Source organism: Lithobates pipiens, unplaced genomic scaffold (assembly GCF_037356315.1).
Source record: "Lithobates pipiens isolate NorthernLeopardFrog02 unplaced genomic scaffold, aLitPip1_a1.2 Scaffold_28, whole genome shotgun sequence".
Classification (NCBI taxonomy): Eukaryota; Metazoa; Chordata; class Amphibia; order Anura; family Ranidae; genus Lithobates; species Lithobates pipiens.
In genome coordinates this window covers 16,216,204-16,231,811 of record NW_027507789.1, presented here as the reverse complement: position 1 = coordinate 16,231,811, position 15,608 = coordinate 16,216,204, and the positions used below count along the sequence as shown (strand labels likewise).

At 39.9% G+C, this 15,608-nt stretch overlaps 1 long non-coding RNA gene across 1 annotated transcript in view; it reads right to left on the bottom strand.

Moving 5' to 3' along the window:
- Window positions 1-12: 12 nt before the first annotated feature.
- LOC143935127 (uncharacterized) overlaps window positions 13-15,608 on the bottom strand; it is a 50,089-nt gene continuing 34,493 nt past the window's right edge. The window contains exon 2 of the long non-coding RNA XR_013263463.1: window positions 13-2,068. This is a non-coding gene — a long non-coding RNA (uncharacterized LOC143935127). The remainder of the gene's footprint in view (window positions 2,069-15,608) is intronic.

Sequence of the window (15,608 nt, the reverse complement as noted above, 5' to 3'; positions counted from 1 at the left end):
AACAGTCTGTGAGAAGGTCAAAATCAGATAAGCTTTTATTAAACACACACGTGTTGAGGGAGGGTCACCTTACAAATTAAATTACAAATTAAAGACTGCTGAACCTTCCTTAAAACAGTTATTCTAGGCTCTGCATACCAAGGTTAAGATCAAATTAAAACATCTTTGGTCATTACAAATGAATACTTCCTATTCATCCAATCACAGAATAACATTTAAATCAATTACATGAATGTCCATCAGACGTGTTCTCCAAGACAAGGCGGGCAGGGTGATGGCCGCTCCCGGTGGCTCCTGATGTCCAGAGATAAGGTGGTGCAGTCTGTTAATGTCCCTGCCAAAGATCCATATGGTGATGACTGCAATAATTCTCCTCAAAAAACAATTTTGGTCTCATCTGACCAGAGCACCTTCTTCCACATGTTTGCTGTGTCCCACACATGGCTTCTCACAAACAACAAACAGGACTTCTTATGACTTTCTTTCCTTAATGTCTTTCTTCTTGTCACTCTTCCATAAAGGTCAGATTTGTGGAGAGACGACTAATAGTTGTCCTGTGGACAGATTCTCCCCCCTGAGCTGTGGATCTCTGCAGCTCCTCCAGAGTTCCCATGGGCCTCTTGGCTCTTCTCTGATGAATGCTCTCCTTGCCCGGCCGGTCAGTTTAGGAGGATGACCATGACGTCTGAAGGCAATCGGTTCCACTCAAATTTAGTTAGGGGTATCAGAGTAAAAGGGACTGAATACAAATGCACATCACACTTTTCACATATTCGTTTGTAAAACATTTTGAAAAACAATTATTATTTTCCTTCCACTTCACAATTCTGTGCCACTTTGTGTTGGTCTATCACATACCGTATTTTTTTGCTCCATAAGACGCACCTAGGTTTTAGAGGAGGAAAACAAGAAAAAATTATTCTGAACCAAATGGTGTACCAAAATAATTACCAGTGCCAATGAAATGCAGCCTGACCTGTGCCAAAGAAATACAGACTTACCAGTGCCAATAAAATGCAGCCTGACCATTGCCAAAAATGCAGCCTGACCATTGCCAATAATGCAGCCTTACCATTGCCATTATTGCAGCCTGACCATTGCCAATAATGCAGCCTTACCATTGCCAAAAATGCAGCCTGACCATTGCCAATAATGCAGCCTTACCATTACCATTATTGCAGCCCGACCTGTGCCAATAATGCAGCCTGACCATTGCCATTATTGCAGCCCGACCTGTGCCATTATTGCAGCCTTACCATTGCCATCGCTCGGGCTGCTCTATCTTTTATCTCGACAAGCCAGGAGATTGCCAGGGGAGCTCGCGGGGGCTTGGGATGTCTTTCCTCCGCTCTCCTGTCTCTCTTCCGGTACTAACGTGGCTTCGGTGGTGGGGAGTGTTGCCGGCAGTGGCGGGGGCAGTGCCGGCATCAGCGGGGGGCGGGGCCTGATGTACATTCGGACCATAAGACACAGAGACATTTTCCCCCAAAAAGTGCGTTTTATGGTCTAAAAAATACGGTAAATTCCCAATAAAATATATTTGTTTTTGGTTGTAATGACAAAATGCAGAAAATGTCTTGGGGTATGAATACTTTTTCAGGGCACTGTATATTAAGACATTGGGGTTAACTTATTAGAGGAATAGAGAGAGTTCTGTTAGCAAAGAGAATGTTCACTTTGCCTCTTGAATAAAGTGAAGCCATTTAAATGCTGTACAAGCAAAAATCTTTTTTTCTTTTTCTATTTTTTCTTTTTATTTCTCTTGTGCATGACTGGGTATTTAAGTGTTATTAAATCATATTATCTGAATAGTAATTATAATCACTTACCTTGTCAGCTTCTGCAATTTCTTAAACGTTTTCCTTTCTTCTTCCTGCAGCCGGTCCAAAGATCCCTGCCAGAGATCACCTTTTTCTGGGGTGACGCCATTTTCTAGCGGGGTCTTATGGAACCCCTAATACATGTTCAGTCCTGGGAGAGACCAGAGGCCACACAGACCTGGGACGGGCTAGAGCGGCCTGGATGGGGCGTGCATGCACAGGGACGCTTTACTAAAACTGGTGCAGCTCTGCAAAATAAGAAACCAATCAACTTCTGAGTATTATTGCCAAAGCTTAAAGCAGATGTAAACCCATCCATAAAACAGCGCCATAAATGTAACACTCCCATTGGTTGTGCTCTCAACCAAACTGACAAACCATCCAATGGCTGGTGTCATAACTGATCACATGTGCAACATCATGGCAGTTGCAGATTAAACAGAGGCAAAGATGGCAACTTCCTTGGCTGAAAACGATAGGGGAGGTTACTTCCACTTTAACTGGACAAGCTTTAGTTAGAAGCCGATTGGTTACTATGCACACCTACACCAGATTCTGTGTCCACCAGTTTTAATAAATCCCCCCCATTGGCATCTTGGTATTTGCAGTTTACACCTTTCCTTGCTGATGACTCCTGATCTCTCAGTGCTGCTTCCCTGAAACTCCAGTCTTCACAAGTTAAAGTGTTACTAAACCCAAGACTCTGCATTCACTCTATGTGGTCTCCCATGGTACACTGAAATGCACTAGTTTTAGTAAATATAAACTGCTAAATACCTTTTCTCATCAGCAGTGTATAGCAGTCTTGTGTCTTCTATCAGTGTCTGGTTAAAGCATATAGGAGGTGTAATGGTCACATGTACTGGGCTAATGCATAGCTGTGTGGACAGATCGGCTTCAGGGCGGCCGACATCGCGGACTCACTGGACAGGTAAGTGTCCTTATTAAAAAAAGTCAGCAGCTACAGTGTTTGTAGCTGCTGACTTAAAAAAAAAAACAAAAAAACGTCCGGAACACCCCTTTAATGAATAATAAAAAAAAAAACTAACCATTTTAGCCCTTTTTTTTACGTCGCGAGAATCGTAAGAGAATGATCTTCTTATTCTAAGCAAAAAAATTGTGATTCTCATTTTGGCCAGAATCGTGCAGCTCTACTGTAGACAAACAAAATTTATATAAATCTTTCACACAAATAGAGCTTTCTTGTGGTGGTATTTAACCACCTCTAGGGTTTTTATTTATTGCTATTTAAACCCAAAAAAATCAAAAATTTTGAAAAGAAAACAATATTTTTTACTTACTGTTATAAAACATATCCAATTAAATTTAGGCCAAAATTGATTCAGCTACATGTATTTGGTAACCCCCCCAATAATTGTATATTGATTAGTTTGTGTGAAAGTTATAGCGTCTACGAACTATGGGATATATACTGAATTTTTTTTTTTAAGTTATACTACTATTAGCAGTGACCAGCCACTTATAATGGGACTGTGATAATGTGGCGGAAAATCTGACACTAACTGACGCTGCGGGGAGAACTGACTAACTGCCACTGACATCGCCAGTGACACTGATGCCCCGTACACACGGTCGGACATTCCGACCACAAAAGCAAAAAGAAAAGATAAGATTGCGCTATGGACAAATTTACCTGTTTGCTAGACAAGTTTAAATAAGTTTAAATGTTAAAATGACTACAATAAAGTGAACTGTGAAGGGTTAAAGCTGCCTGTGCTTGAAACCTATCCCTCAAGATGGGAATAGATTAGAAATCTGAAAAATAAATTAAGCTTTGGCGCTAAAACCTAAATGGTGTACTAAAAATGCTAATATTCTGCAAATTACATAAAATGAAGCCCAATGTGGGAATTTCACCAATACACTGTATATGTGATATTAAAAATATATGTGAATGGGAATGTGTATCCGTTATCTTACATAACAACTATGCACAAGTGTGGTAAAAAATAATAATAACTATGCACAAGTGTGGTAAATAATATGATGAAAAATACAACTAATCTATCACAACTAAAAATGTAAGTGCTTTGGTAAAAAGTGCTTTTGCTCACATAAATGAGCCAATACTTATACTCTAAAAAGTGATAATCAAAAAGGCATTGTGAAACTACCAAGTGAAAACATCAAAAAGATCATATAATGTCCAATCCAAAATATATTATAATGTCCAACTGAAAATATTTATTCAAAGTCGCATCATCTAGTTGCTGAAAAAACGCATAAGACTTTTATCAGATAGGAAGGTGAAGCAAGGTGACTGGTGAAAACAAGGGTTAAATTCCTCTCCGGTGCGCCACTCTGTGTTAGAGAAGAAATGTATATATGCGCTCACCAGACATTAAACCCCCAATGGGTTAGCCAAGCAGTCACAGTATGAGCCACTGTGCAGCTCTCTCAAGGCTCTGCCACCGCTGTGCTGTGGGGATATTTTACACTCTTCCTTCCGTGAATGGTCCGTTTAGCGTTTGTACATGAAGGGAAACAGAAGTACAGCCATGGTGCAATATTGTTGTGTAAACGTACAATGTTTATTAAAATCAGTTTTACTCACAAATTCCAAAAAAGATAGATCGCTGTGAAATATGTTCCGCCGGCGTTACTGCTTGAATAGCAGTGTAAGGTGCACGTTCTAGGCCACGCCCTACGCGTTTCGTCAGAGCGACGTCATCTGGAGCGGCCATATTGGTGCACCTTCACGTTTATGTAGGGTGCAGTGCTCTTCTGCGCTTGCGCGATGTATTAGCGCCATTTTAATTGTGGGAATGCCCTATCCGAGCCGCTGTGCGTCTATATTGTATGGTCTCTTGTGACAGTATAAACGTGGGAAGACTCTTTGCTTATTGTCAATCCAGGGTGTGCCGTCTTCTATTGTGTAACGGTCACAATTAAACTTTTGCCTACATGTTTGTAATTGCGGACTCCGGGCATGGTGAGATATAATAATGTAGCACCGCAACCTACATAACTATTCCAGTATACTTATAAAGGGAATATCAGCAATTATGCATGAATACAATTGGTATCTTTCAATATACTCATAAAAAGAGGTTAACCACTGTACATAAAAACAATTAGTAAAATTAATATAAAATTAATACAGTGTATGTAAAAAATATATGTAAAACATACAGAAAAGAAAGGAGAAATTATTAAAATATATAAGGACCAAGTATATAAAATTAAATATATTTAATATATTTAATAGTAATACCCTGACCAGCTGCATATTGCATGTGTTACCTGCTGGGCTTCCTGACTACAGGATTTTTATATGTGTTTATTTTCAGTCTGAATGGTTAAAAACAAGAATACAAAAAACTATATGTCCACTATATTAATAAATGGACATATTCCCCGGTAAAGAGGACAGGAGGAGAGGAAAAAAACTAAAAGTGAAAAAATGTGTATGTGTGCTACTAAGCTCACACAAATTAGAAAAAACTTTTTTTCTCTTTTACCAATAAGCTGAAATAAATATATTGTGGGGAGAAATTGATATCTGCTCATTTTTAAAAGGCCTTATTTTAAAACATTTGTTAATAGGGCAAACTAGATAGAAGAAGTGCAATGAAAGGAAACTGATAGTGAAGTTGAATGGGGAACTCAGTGTTTAGATGTATACCTCGTTTCAAGGCCTTGTGCATGGCCTTACATGTTGCTAGACATATTCTCCAGTAGGGGGCAGACTTTTTTCTGTAATGTCAAACAATTATTGGTAGGGGGGGGGAGATGGGAAAGGAAAACCTTCTAGGTTATGGTTCGAATGTTATATTGTGATTTATTGGTTTATTTGGTCTATATTAGTCCTGCCCTGAGCCGATAATGTATAGTTATGAGTTTAGACTGGGGGAGTTTTAAAAGTTCGTTAAAAAACAATTCAAATCCAGCTCTACATTCATTCCCTGGGGTTGGAGGGTGTCTAAATTGTATATCCATTTGGTTTCATTTCTGGATATTTTGATGGTTTTGTCCTCACCTCTCCAGTGGGCCTTTACTTTGTCAATACCATAAAATGTCATCTGTCCTGGGTCACGATTATGGTAATCCCTAAAATGTCTGGAGACACTGTGATTGGGGTACCCTTTTTTGATATTCCTAATATGTTCACCAATTCTAGTTTGGAGTTCTCTCGTGGTGCGTCCTACATATTGTCTAGAGCAGGGGCACTCTATAATGTAGGTGACATAAGTGCTTTTGCATGTAATGAGCTCATTTATTCTATATTCTTTTTTATTTGAAGCTGACTGAAAAGTGGTTCTTTTCTTTTCAGTTTTTTTACTATTTCTACACGGGAGGCATTTACCGCACCTGAAAAAACCTTTCAGATTGCCCCCTACTTTAATTTGTTTCGGGGGATCAATGGTGTTTTTAACAAGTTTGTTCCTCAATGTAGGTGCCCTTCTGTAAATGAATCGCGGTTTTTTTGGGAGGATATCTTTGAGTGTGTGATCTGCTTTCAAGATAGGCCAATGTTTCTTGATGATGGATTCCACCTCTTTATGTTGCCTATTGTATCCCGTGAGGAAAGCAACTGATGAGTTGTTAATTCTATCTTGTTTTTTATCTTCCAATAATTTGTTCCGTTCCATTTGTTTTATTTCGTTTTTGAGTTTGCGCAGGCCCCTTTCATCATATCCCTTATTTTTGAACCTTTCTATTATTATTTCCGCTTGTTGTTCGTAGTCAGTGCTTCTGCTGCAGTTTCTGTAAAGTCGCATCAGTTGGCCTTTCGGTATGTTCCCCAACCATTTAGCATGATGACAACTATTTGTGGGAATGTAACCGTTACGGTCGGTGGGTTTGAAGAAAGTGCGTGTGCCCAGTTTGTTTCCTTCCTTGTATATTTGTAGATCTAAGTAATTTACACTATTGCTGTTGTAATTACCAGTAAATTTTATGTTGTAAATATTATGGTTGATCTCGTTGAAAAATTCTTGTAGTTGTTCTGCTGTGCCACCCCATATTATCACGATATCATCTATATACCGTCGGTACATTTTGAGGTTCTCCCTATGTACACCATATATTTGCTCTTCCTCCCATCTATTGAGAAATAAATTCGCTACACTGGGGGCATATTTGGCCCCCATGGCTACGCCTTTGATCTGATTGTAGTATGTTCCCTTATACCAAAAATAATTGTGGTGCATTGCCATTTTAAGACCTTCCGTTAGATATTGTATTTGCTCTTGTTTTAGGTCAGACATCTGTTGCAATGCCCACTCGACGCTACTGAGCCCATCATCCTGTCTTATATTGGTGTATAACGATTCCACATCAATCGTAACCAATAGGTCTTTCTCTTGAATTGTCAGATTTTTCAGTTCTCCAATCAGTTGTTTGCTGTCACGTAAATAAGACTTTCCTTTGATTACCAACGGTTGCAGGAAGCCATCAATGTAGGCCCCTAATCTGGAGAACAAGGAATCGATCCCACTCACAATTGGTCTCCCAGGTGGGTTGTTTTGATTCTTGTGTATTTTAGGGACGTGGTATATAATTGGAGTTTTAGGTGCCTTCTGTATTAGATATCTGGATTCCTTTTTGTTTAAAATGCCGAGGGTTTTTCCTTTTTCTACAAATTTTTTAAGTTTCCTTTCGTATTCGGCTTTGGGATTTTTCTTCAGTTTCTTATAGGTGTTAGGGATGTTAAGTAAATTCTCCATTTCCCTCTCGTAGTCCTGTTTGTTTAAAATTACCAGGCCCCCCCCTTTGTCCGCTGGTCTGATTACTATGCCTTTCTGTTTTTCTATCCGCTTAATGGTGTTCCATATGTTTTTTCCTTTAGTTCTTTTTACTTCCAAGTTCTTCAAATCGTTCTCCACCATCTTTCTGAAAACTTTTATATTCTCATCCTGCGTTACCTTAGGGTTGAATGTGGAGTTGTTCCTTAATTGGGAATGTTTGTATGGACCGTTGTCTTTGTCCCTAGTATTTGGCTTTGTTGGACCAAAGAACTTGGTGATATTAAGTTTCCTCACAAATTTTTGGAGATCTATGTAAGTTTCAAATTTATCCAGACCTTTATCAGGTGCAAATTTCAACCCCATGTTTAAAACTCTGAGTTCCTCTTCTGTGAACACGACTTGGCTGAGATTGTAAATGCCATCTCCTATTGTTCTCTTCTTCTTTTTCTGGAGGCCTCCTCTCTTCCCCCTTGTACGTTTTCTGTTTGCCAGTCTGATGGCCTGTGTGGTTCCGCCCTTCTCTGTTGCCAAGGGCGTTCGTGTTCTCCATGGTTTCTCCTTGGGTTGTCTTGTCTGGTCCATCTCGGGTTCCAACCTCCATTTCTGTAATGGCTTCTTTGCTGGTTTCTTCCCGGGTATCGAAAAGGTCCTCCTTCTCTCCATGGGTTGTGATAAGTGTCCGGTATTCTGGGTGGTCTGCGCTCCTGCCCCCTGTGAAAAAAATCTCTATTGTATCCCCTATTCCTATAAGGGGTGTATTGGGGGTATTCCCTCAGGGGTGAATACCTATTGGGATGTCTGGGGATATTTGGCGTATAGGGAGTGCGGTTGTCCCAATATCTGTTCTGAGTTTGTTCCCTAGGGGTTCTGCCTTCTGTTCTCCTATGTGCTGGGGTAGCAGGGGTGTTCTGTACAACCGTGTTACTTTGTGTCTGTATGTCCCTTACCCAATGTTGTTCTTCTTCTTGTATATCATTTTCTCCTGATTCTTCCATCAGTGAAGTTTCATTTTCCACATCACTGTAGTTATTGTCTGTCTGCCATTTGTAAACCTGCTGGTTTTTGTAGTCCAGTACGTCCCTTTTAAACTTTTTCTGTTTCTTCTGTTGCACTTCTTTGTCATACTTCTTTATGGTTTCTTGTAGTTCCCTTTCCTTGTTTAAGTATTCCTCTGTTTCTTTAAATGGTGTTAATTGCTCTCTAAGTTGTGTGATCTCCGTTTCTATGTTCCTTAATTTGTGTTGTCGTCTCACTACGTTTCACTCTAAGTTGCAGCAATGGACATCTTTAAATATGTCAATAGCAGGAAAGTTAACTTAATGGAGGTGTTCAATCAAGAACATGTGGTCATCCGACAGGACCTGGAAAGTTTATTCAAACACCTAAAACACTGCTTAGAAAAACAATTGAGAGTATGGTGGGATGTGGCCATACTAGAGATGTACATAACTGAGAAAATAACACCCAGAAGATTACGCTGGGATGTTTCTCCTAATGATGCAGTTAATGATAAACAGTTGATGGATGATTGGTACAGGTTCTTTAATCAATGTGAGACCGAATTGTTACAAAAAATAGTAGTGAGACGACAACACAAATTAAGGAACATAGAAACGGAGATCACACAACTTAGAGAGCAATTAACACCATTTAAAGAAACAGAGGAATACTTAAACAAGGAAAGGGAACTACAAGAAACCATAAAGAAGTATGACAAAGAAGTGCAACAGAAGAAACAGAAAAAGTTTAAAAGGGACGTACTGGACTACAAAAACCAGCAGGTTTACAAATGGCAGACAGACAATAACTACAGTGATGTGGAAAATGAAACTTCACTGATGGAAGAATCAGGAGAAAATGATATACAAGAAGAAGAACAACATTGGGTAAGGGACATACAGACACAAAGTAACACGGTTGTACAGAACACCCCTGCTACCCCAGCACATAGGAGAACAGAAGGCAGAACCCCTAGGGAACAAACTCAGAACAGATATTGGGACAACCGCACTCCCTATACGCCAAATATCCCCAGACATCCCAATAGGTATTCACCCCTGAGGGAATACCCCCAATACACCCCTTATAGGAATAGGGGATACAATAGAGATTTTTTTCACAGGGGGCAGGAGCGCAGACCACCCAGAATACCGGACACTTATCACAACCCATGGAGAGAAGGAGGACCTTTTCGATACCCGGGAAGAAACCAGCAAAGAAGCCATTACAGAAATGGAGGTTGGAACCCGAGATGGACCAGACAAGACAACCCAAGGAGAAACCATGGAGAACACGAACGCCCTTGGCAACAGAGAAGGGCGGAACCACACAGGCCATCAGACTGGCAAACAGAAAACGTACAAGGGGGAAGAGAGGAGGCCTCCAGAAAAAGAAGAAGAGAACAATAGGAGATGGCATTTACAATCTCAGCCAAGTCGTGTTCACAGAAGAGGAACTCAGAGTTTTAAACATGGGGTTGAAATTTGCACCTGATAAAGGTCTGGATAAATTTGAAACTTACATAGATCTCCAAAAATTTGTGAGGAAACTTAATATCACCAAGTTCTTTGGTCCAACAAAGCCAAATACTAGGGACAAAGACAACGGTCCATACAAACATTCCCAATTAAGGAACAACTCCACATTCAACCCTAAGGTAACGCAGGATGAGAATATAAAAGTTTTCAGAAAGATGGTGGAGAACGATTTGAAGAACTTGGAAGTAAAAAGAACTAAAGGAAAAAACATATGGAACACCATTAAGCGGATAGAAAAACAGAAAGGCATAGTAATCAGACCAGCGGACAAAGGGGGGGGCCTGGTAATTTTAAACAAACAGGACTACGAGAGGGAAATGGAGAATTTACTTAACATCCCTAACACCTATAAGAAACTGAAGAAAAATCCCAAAGCCGAATACGAAAGGAAACTTAAAAAATTTGTAGAAAAAGGAAAAACCCTCGGCATTTTAAACAAAAAGGAATCCAGATATCTAATACAGAAGGCACCTAAAACTCCAATTATATACCACGTCCCTAAAATACACAAGAATCAAAACAACCCACCTGGGAGACCAATTGTGAGTGGGATCGATTCCTTGTTCTCCAGATTAGGGGCCTACATTGATGGCTTCCTGCAACCGTTGGTAATCAAAGGAAAGTCTTATTTACGTGACAGCAAACAACTGATTGGAGAACTGAAAAATCTGACAATTCAAGAGAAAGACCTATTGGTTACGATTGATGTGGAATCGTTATACACCAATATAAGACAGGATGATGGGCTCAGTAGCGTCGAGTGGGCATTGCAACAGATGTCTGACCTAAAACAAGAGCAAATACAATATCTAACGGAAGGTCTTAAAATGGCAATGCACCACAATTATTTTTGGTATAAGGGAACATACTACAATCAGATCAAAGGCGTAGCCATGGGGGCCAAATATGCCCCCAGTGTAGCGAATTTATTTCTCAATAGATGGGAGGAAGAGCAAATATATGGTGTACATAGGGAGAACCTCAAAATGTACCGACGGTATATAGATGATATCGTGATAATATGGGGTGGCACAGCAGAACAACTACAAGAATTTTTCAACGAGATCAACCATAATATTTACAACATAAAATTTACTGGTAATTACAACAGCAATAGTGTAAATTACTTAGATCTACAAATATACAAGGAAACAAACTGGGCACACGCACTTTCTTCAAACCCACCGACCGTAACGGTTACATTCCCACAAATAGTTGTCATCATGCTAAATGGTTGGGGAACATACCGAAAGGCCAACTGATGCGACTTTACAGAAACTGCAGCAGAAGCACTGACTACGAACAACAAGCGGAAATAATAATAGAAAGGTTCAAAAATAAGGGATATGATGAAAGGGGCCTGCGCAAACTCAAAAACGAAATAAAACAAATGGAACGGAACAAATTATTGGAAGATAAAAAACAAGATAGAATTAACAACTCATCAGTTGCTTTCCTCACGGGATACAATAGGCAACATAAAGAGGTGGAATCCATCATCAAGAAACATTGGCCTATCTTGAAAGCAGATCACACACTCAAAGATATCCTCCCAAAAAAACCGCGATTCATTTACAGAAGGGCACCTACATTGAGGAACAAACTTGTTAAAAACACCATTGATCCCCCGAAACAAATTAAAGTAGGGGGCAATCTGAAAGGTTTTTTCAGGTGCGGTAAATGCCTCCCGTGTAGAAATAGTAAAAAAACTGAAAAGAAAAGAACCACTTTTCAGTCAGCTTCAAATAAAAAAGAATATAGAATAAATGAGCTCATTACATGCAAAAGCACTTATGTCACCTACATTATAGAGTGCCCCTGCTCTAGACAATATGTAGGACGCACCACGAGAGAACTCCAAACTAGAATTGGTGAACATATTAGGAATATCAAAAAAGGGTACCCCAATCACAGTGTCTCCAGACATTTTAGGGATTACCATAATCGTGACCCAGGACAGATGACATTTTATGGTATTGACAAAGTAAAGGCCCACTGGAGAGGTGAGGACAAAACCATCAAAATATCCAGAAATGAAACCAAATGGATATACAATTTAGACACCCTCCAACCCCAGGGAATGAATGTAGAGCTGGATTTGAATTGTTTTTTAACGAACTTTTAAAACTCCCCCAGTCTAAACTCATAACTATACATTATCGGCTCAGGGCAGGACTAATATAGACCAAATAAACCAATAAATCACAATATAACATTCGAACCATAACCTAGAAGGTTTTCCTTTCCCATCTCCCCCCCCCTACCAATAATTGTTTGACATTACAGAAAAAAGTCTGCCCCCTACTGGAGAATATGTCTAGCAACATGTAAGGCCATGCACAAGGCCTTGAAACGAGGTATACATCTAAACACTGAGTTCCCCATTCAACTTCACTATCAGTTTCCTTTCATTGCACTTCTTCTATCTAGTTTGCCCTATTAACAAATGTTTTAAAATAAGGCCTTTTAAAAATGAGCAGATATCAATTTCTCCCCACAATATATTTATTTCAGCTTATTGGTAAAAGAGAAAAAAAGTTTTTTCTAATTTGTGTGAGCTTAGTAGCACACATACACATTTTTTCACTTTTAGTTTTTTTCCTCTCCTCCTGTCCTCTTTACCGGGGAATATGTCCATTTATTAATATAGTGGACATATAGTTTTTTGTATTCTTGTTTTTAACCATTCAGACTGAAAATAAACACATATAAAAATCCTGTAGTCAGGAAGCCCAGCAGGTAACACATGCAATATGCAGCTGGTCAGGGTATTACTATTAAATATATTAAATATATTTAATTTTATATACTTGGTCCTTATATATTTTAATAATTTCTCCTTTCTTTTCTGTATGTTTTACATATATTTTTTACATACACTGTATTAATTTTATATTAATTTTACTAATTGTTTTTATGTACAGTGGTTAACCTCTTTTTATGAGTATATTGAAAGATACCAATTGTATTCATGCATAATTGCTGATATTCCCTTTATAAGTATACTGGAATAGTTATGTAGGTTGCGGTGCTACATTATTATATCTCACCATGCCCGGAGTCCGCAATTACAAACATGTAGGCAAAAGTTTAATTGTGACCGTTACACAATAGAAGACGGCACACCCTGGATTGACAATAAGCAAAGAGTCTTCCCACGTTTATACTGTCACAAGAGACCATACAATATAGACGCACAGCGGCTCGGATAGGGCATTCCCACAATTAAAATGGCGCTAATACATCGCGCAAGCGCAGAAGAGCACTGCACCCTACATAAACGTGAAGGTGCACCAATATGGCCGCTCCAGATGACGTCGCTCTGACGAAACGCGTAGGGCGTGGCCTAGAACGTGCACCTTACACTGCTATTCAAGCAGTAACGCCGGCGGAACATATTTCACAGCGATCTATCTTTTTTGGAATTTGTGAGTAAAACTGATTTTAATAAACATTGTACGTTTACACAACAATATTGCACCATGGCTGTACTTCTGTTTCCCTTCATGTACAAACGCTAAACGGACCATTCACGGAAGGAAGAGTGTAAAATATCCCCACAGCACAGCGGTGGCAGAGCCTTGAGAGAGCTGCACAGTGGCTCATACTGTGACTGCTTGGCTAACCCATTGGGGGTTTAATGTCTGGTGAGCGCATATATACATTTCTTCTCTAACACAGAGTGGCGCACCGGAGAGGAATTTAACCCTTGTTTTCACCAGTCACCTTGCTTCACCTTCCTATCTGATAAAAGTCTTATGCGTTTTTTCAGCAACTAGATGATGCGACTTTGAATAAATATTTTCAGTTGGACATTATAATATATTTTGGATTGGACATTATATGATCTTTTTGATGTTTTCACTTGGTAGTTTCACAATGCCTTTTTGATCATCACTTTTTAGAGTATAAGTATTGGCTCATTTATGTGAGCAAAAGCACTTTTTACCAAAGCACTTACATTTTTAGTTGTGATAGATTAGTTGTATTTTTCATCATATTATTTACCACACTTGTGCATAGTTATTATTATTTTTTACCACACTTGTGCATAGTTGTTATGTAAGATAACGGATACACATTCCCATTCACATATATTTTTAATATCACATATACAGTGTATTGGTGAAATTCCCACATTGGGCTTCATTTTATGTAATTTGCAGAATATTAGCATTTTTAGTACACCATTTAGGTTTTAGCGCCAAAGCTTAATTTATTTTTCAGATTCCGACCACAAAATCCATCTGATTTTTTCCGACGGATTTTGACCGAAACTTGTGTTGCATACACACGGTCGGACAAAGTTGTTGGCAAAGCCGATCATTCGGAACACGGTGACGTTAGTTTCGTACGACGGGACTACATAGGGGCCAGTAGCCAATAGCTTTCGTCTCGTAAATTATTCTGAGCATGCGTGGCACTTTGTCCGTCGGAATTCTCTACAAACGCTCAGAAAAAGTCAGATCGGATTTTGTAGTCGGAGAATTTTAGATCCAGCTCTCAAACTTTTTCCGGCTGAATTTCGGAAAAAGTCCGATAGAGCCCACACACGATTGGATTTTCCAACAACATAATCCGATCGGACCGTTTCAGTCTGAATTTCCGACCGTGTGTACAGGGCATGATACTATAATAATAATAATGATAATACTATACATCAGGTATATGCAATTAGCGGACCTCCAGCTGTTGCAGAACTACAAATCCCATGAGGCATAGCAAGACTTTGACAGGCACAGGCATGACACCCAGAGGCAGAGGCATGATGGGACTTGTAGTTTTGCAACAGCTGGCGGTCCGCTAATTGCATATCCCTGCTATACACTGTTACTGTACTAATGACACTGCTGGGAAGGGGTTAACATTGGGGGTGATCAAAGGGTTAAATGTGTGAAATGTGTGTCTAACTATGTGTAATGTGTGCGGCTTTTACTAACAGATCTCTCTGTTTCTTTTCCCTAATTTGCAGGGATGCGAAACAGAGAGATTGATCCCTCTATACAGAGCTCTGTGTTGATTGTCAACACAGGGTTTGGTCTGTGACTCGACACAGCCAATCGGCAGGTCCCGGTGTTCTGGCATATTCAGTCCGGCCATCATATATCGCATGCGTAGTACGGGGCAGAAGAAGCTTCGTAAAATTTCCGAAGCTGAACGGCGCTTGCGCCGTGAGTGGAGTTGGTAGCCCCACAATCAAAGCGGACATAGGGTTGTGAAAATTAGACGGCCCCTCGCGGGGTCGAGCTTAGCTCGCCACGCTTCGGGCTCGGCCTTGATGCACTCGGTTCTTTTTTATTCCTACTTTATGTCCACTTGGATGGTGAGGCTAGAACCTGGACTCAGCGCGCAGGCGCCGTTCATCCTCGGCTATTTTCGGAATCTGTGTTGCTGTGTACTGCGCAGTACACAGCGGACGCTATCTGATGGGGGACCTTATATGATAAGACACCGGCCAATCAAAATCACAGCGGGTGTCGAAAGGGAGGGGGGAGGAGCGCAGACTGAAAAATGTGTGTATATATAAAGCGCTGTGTAAA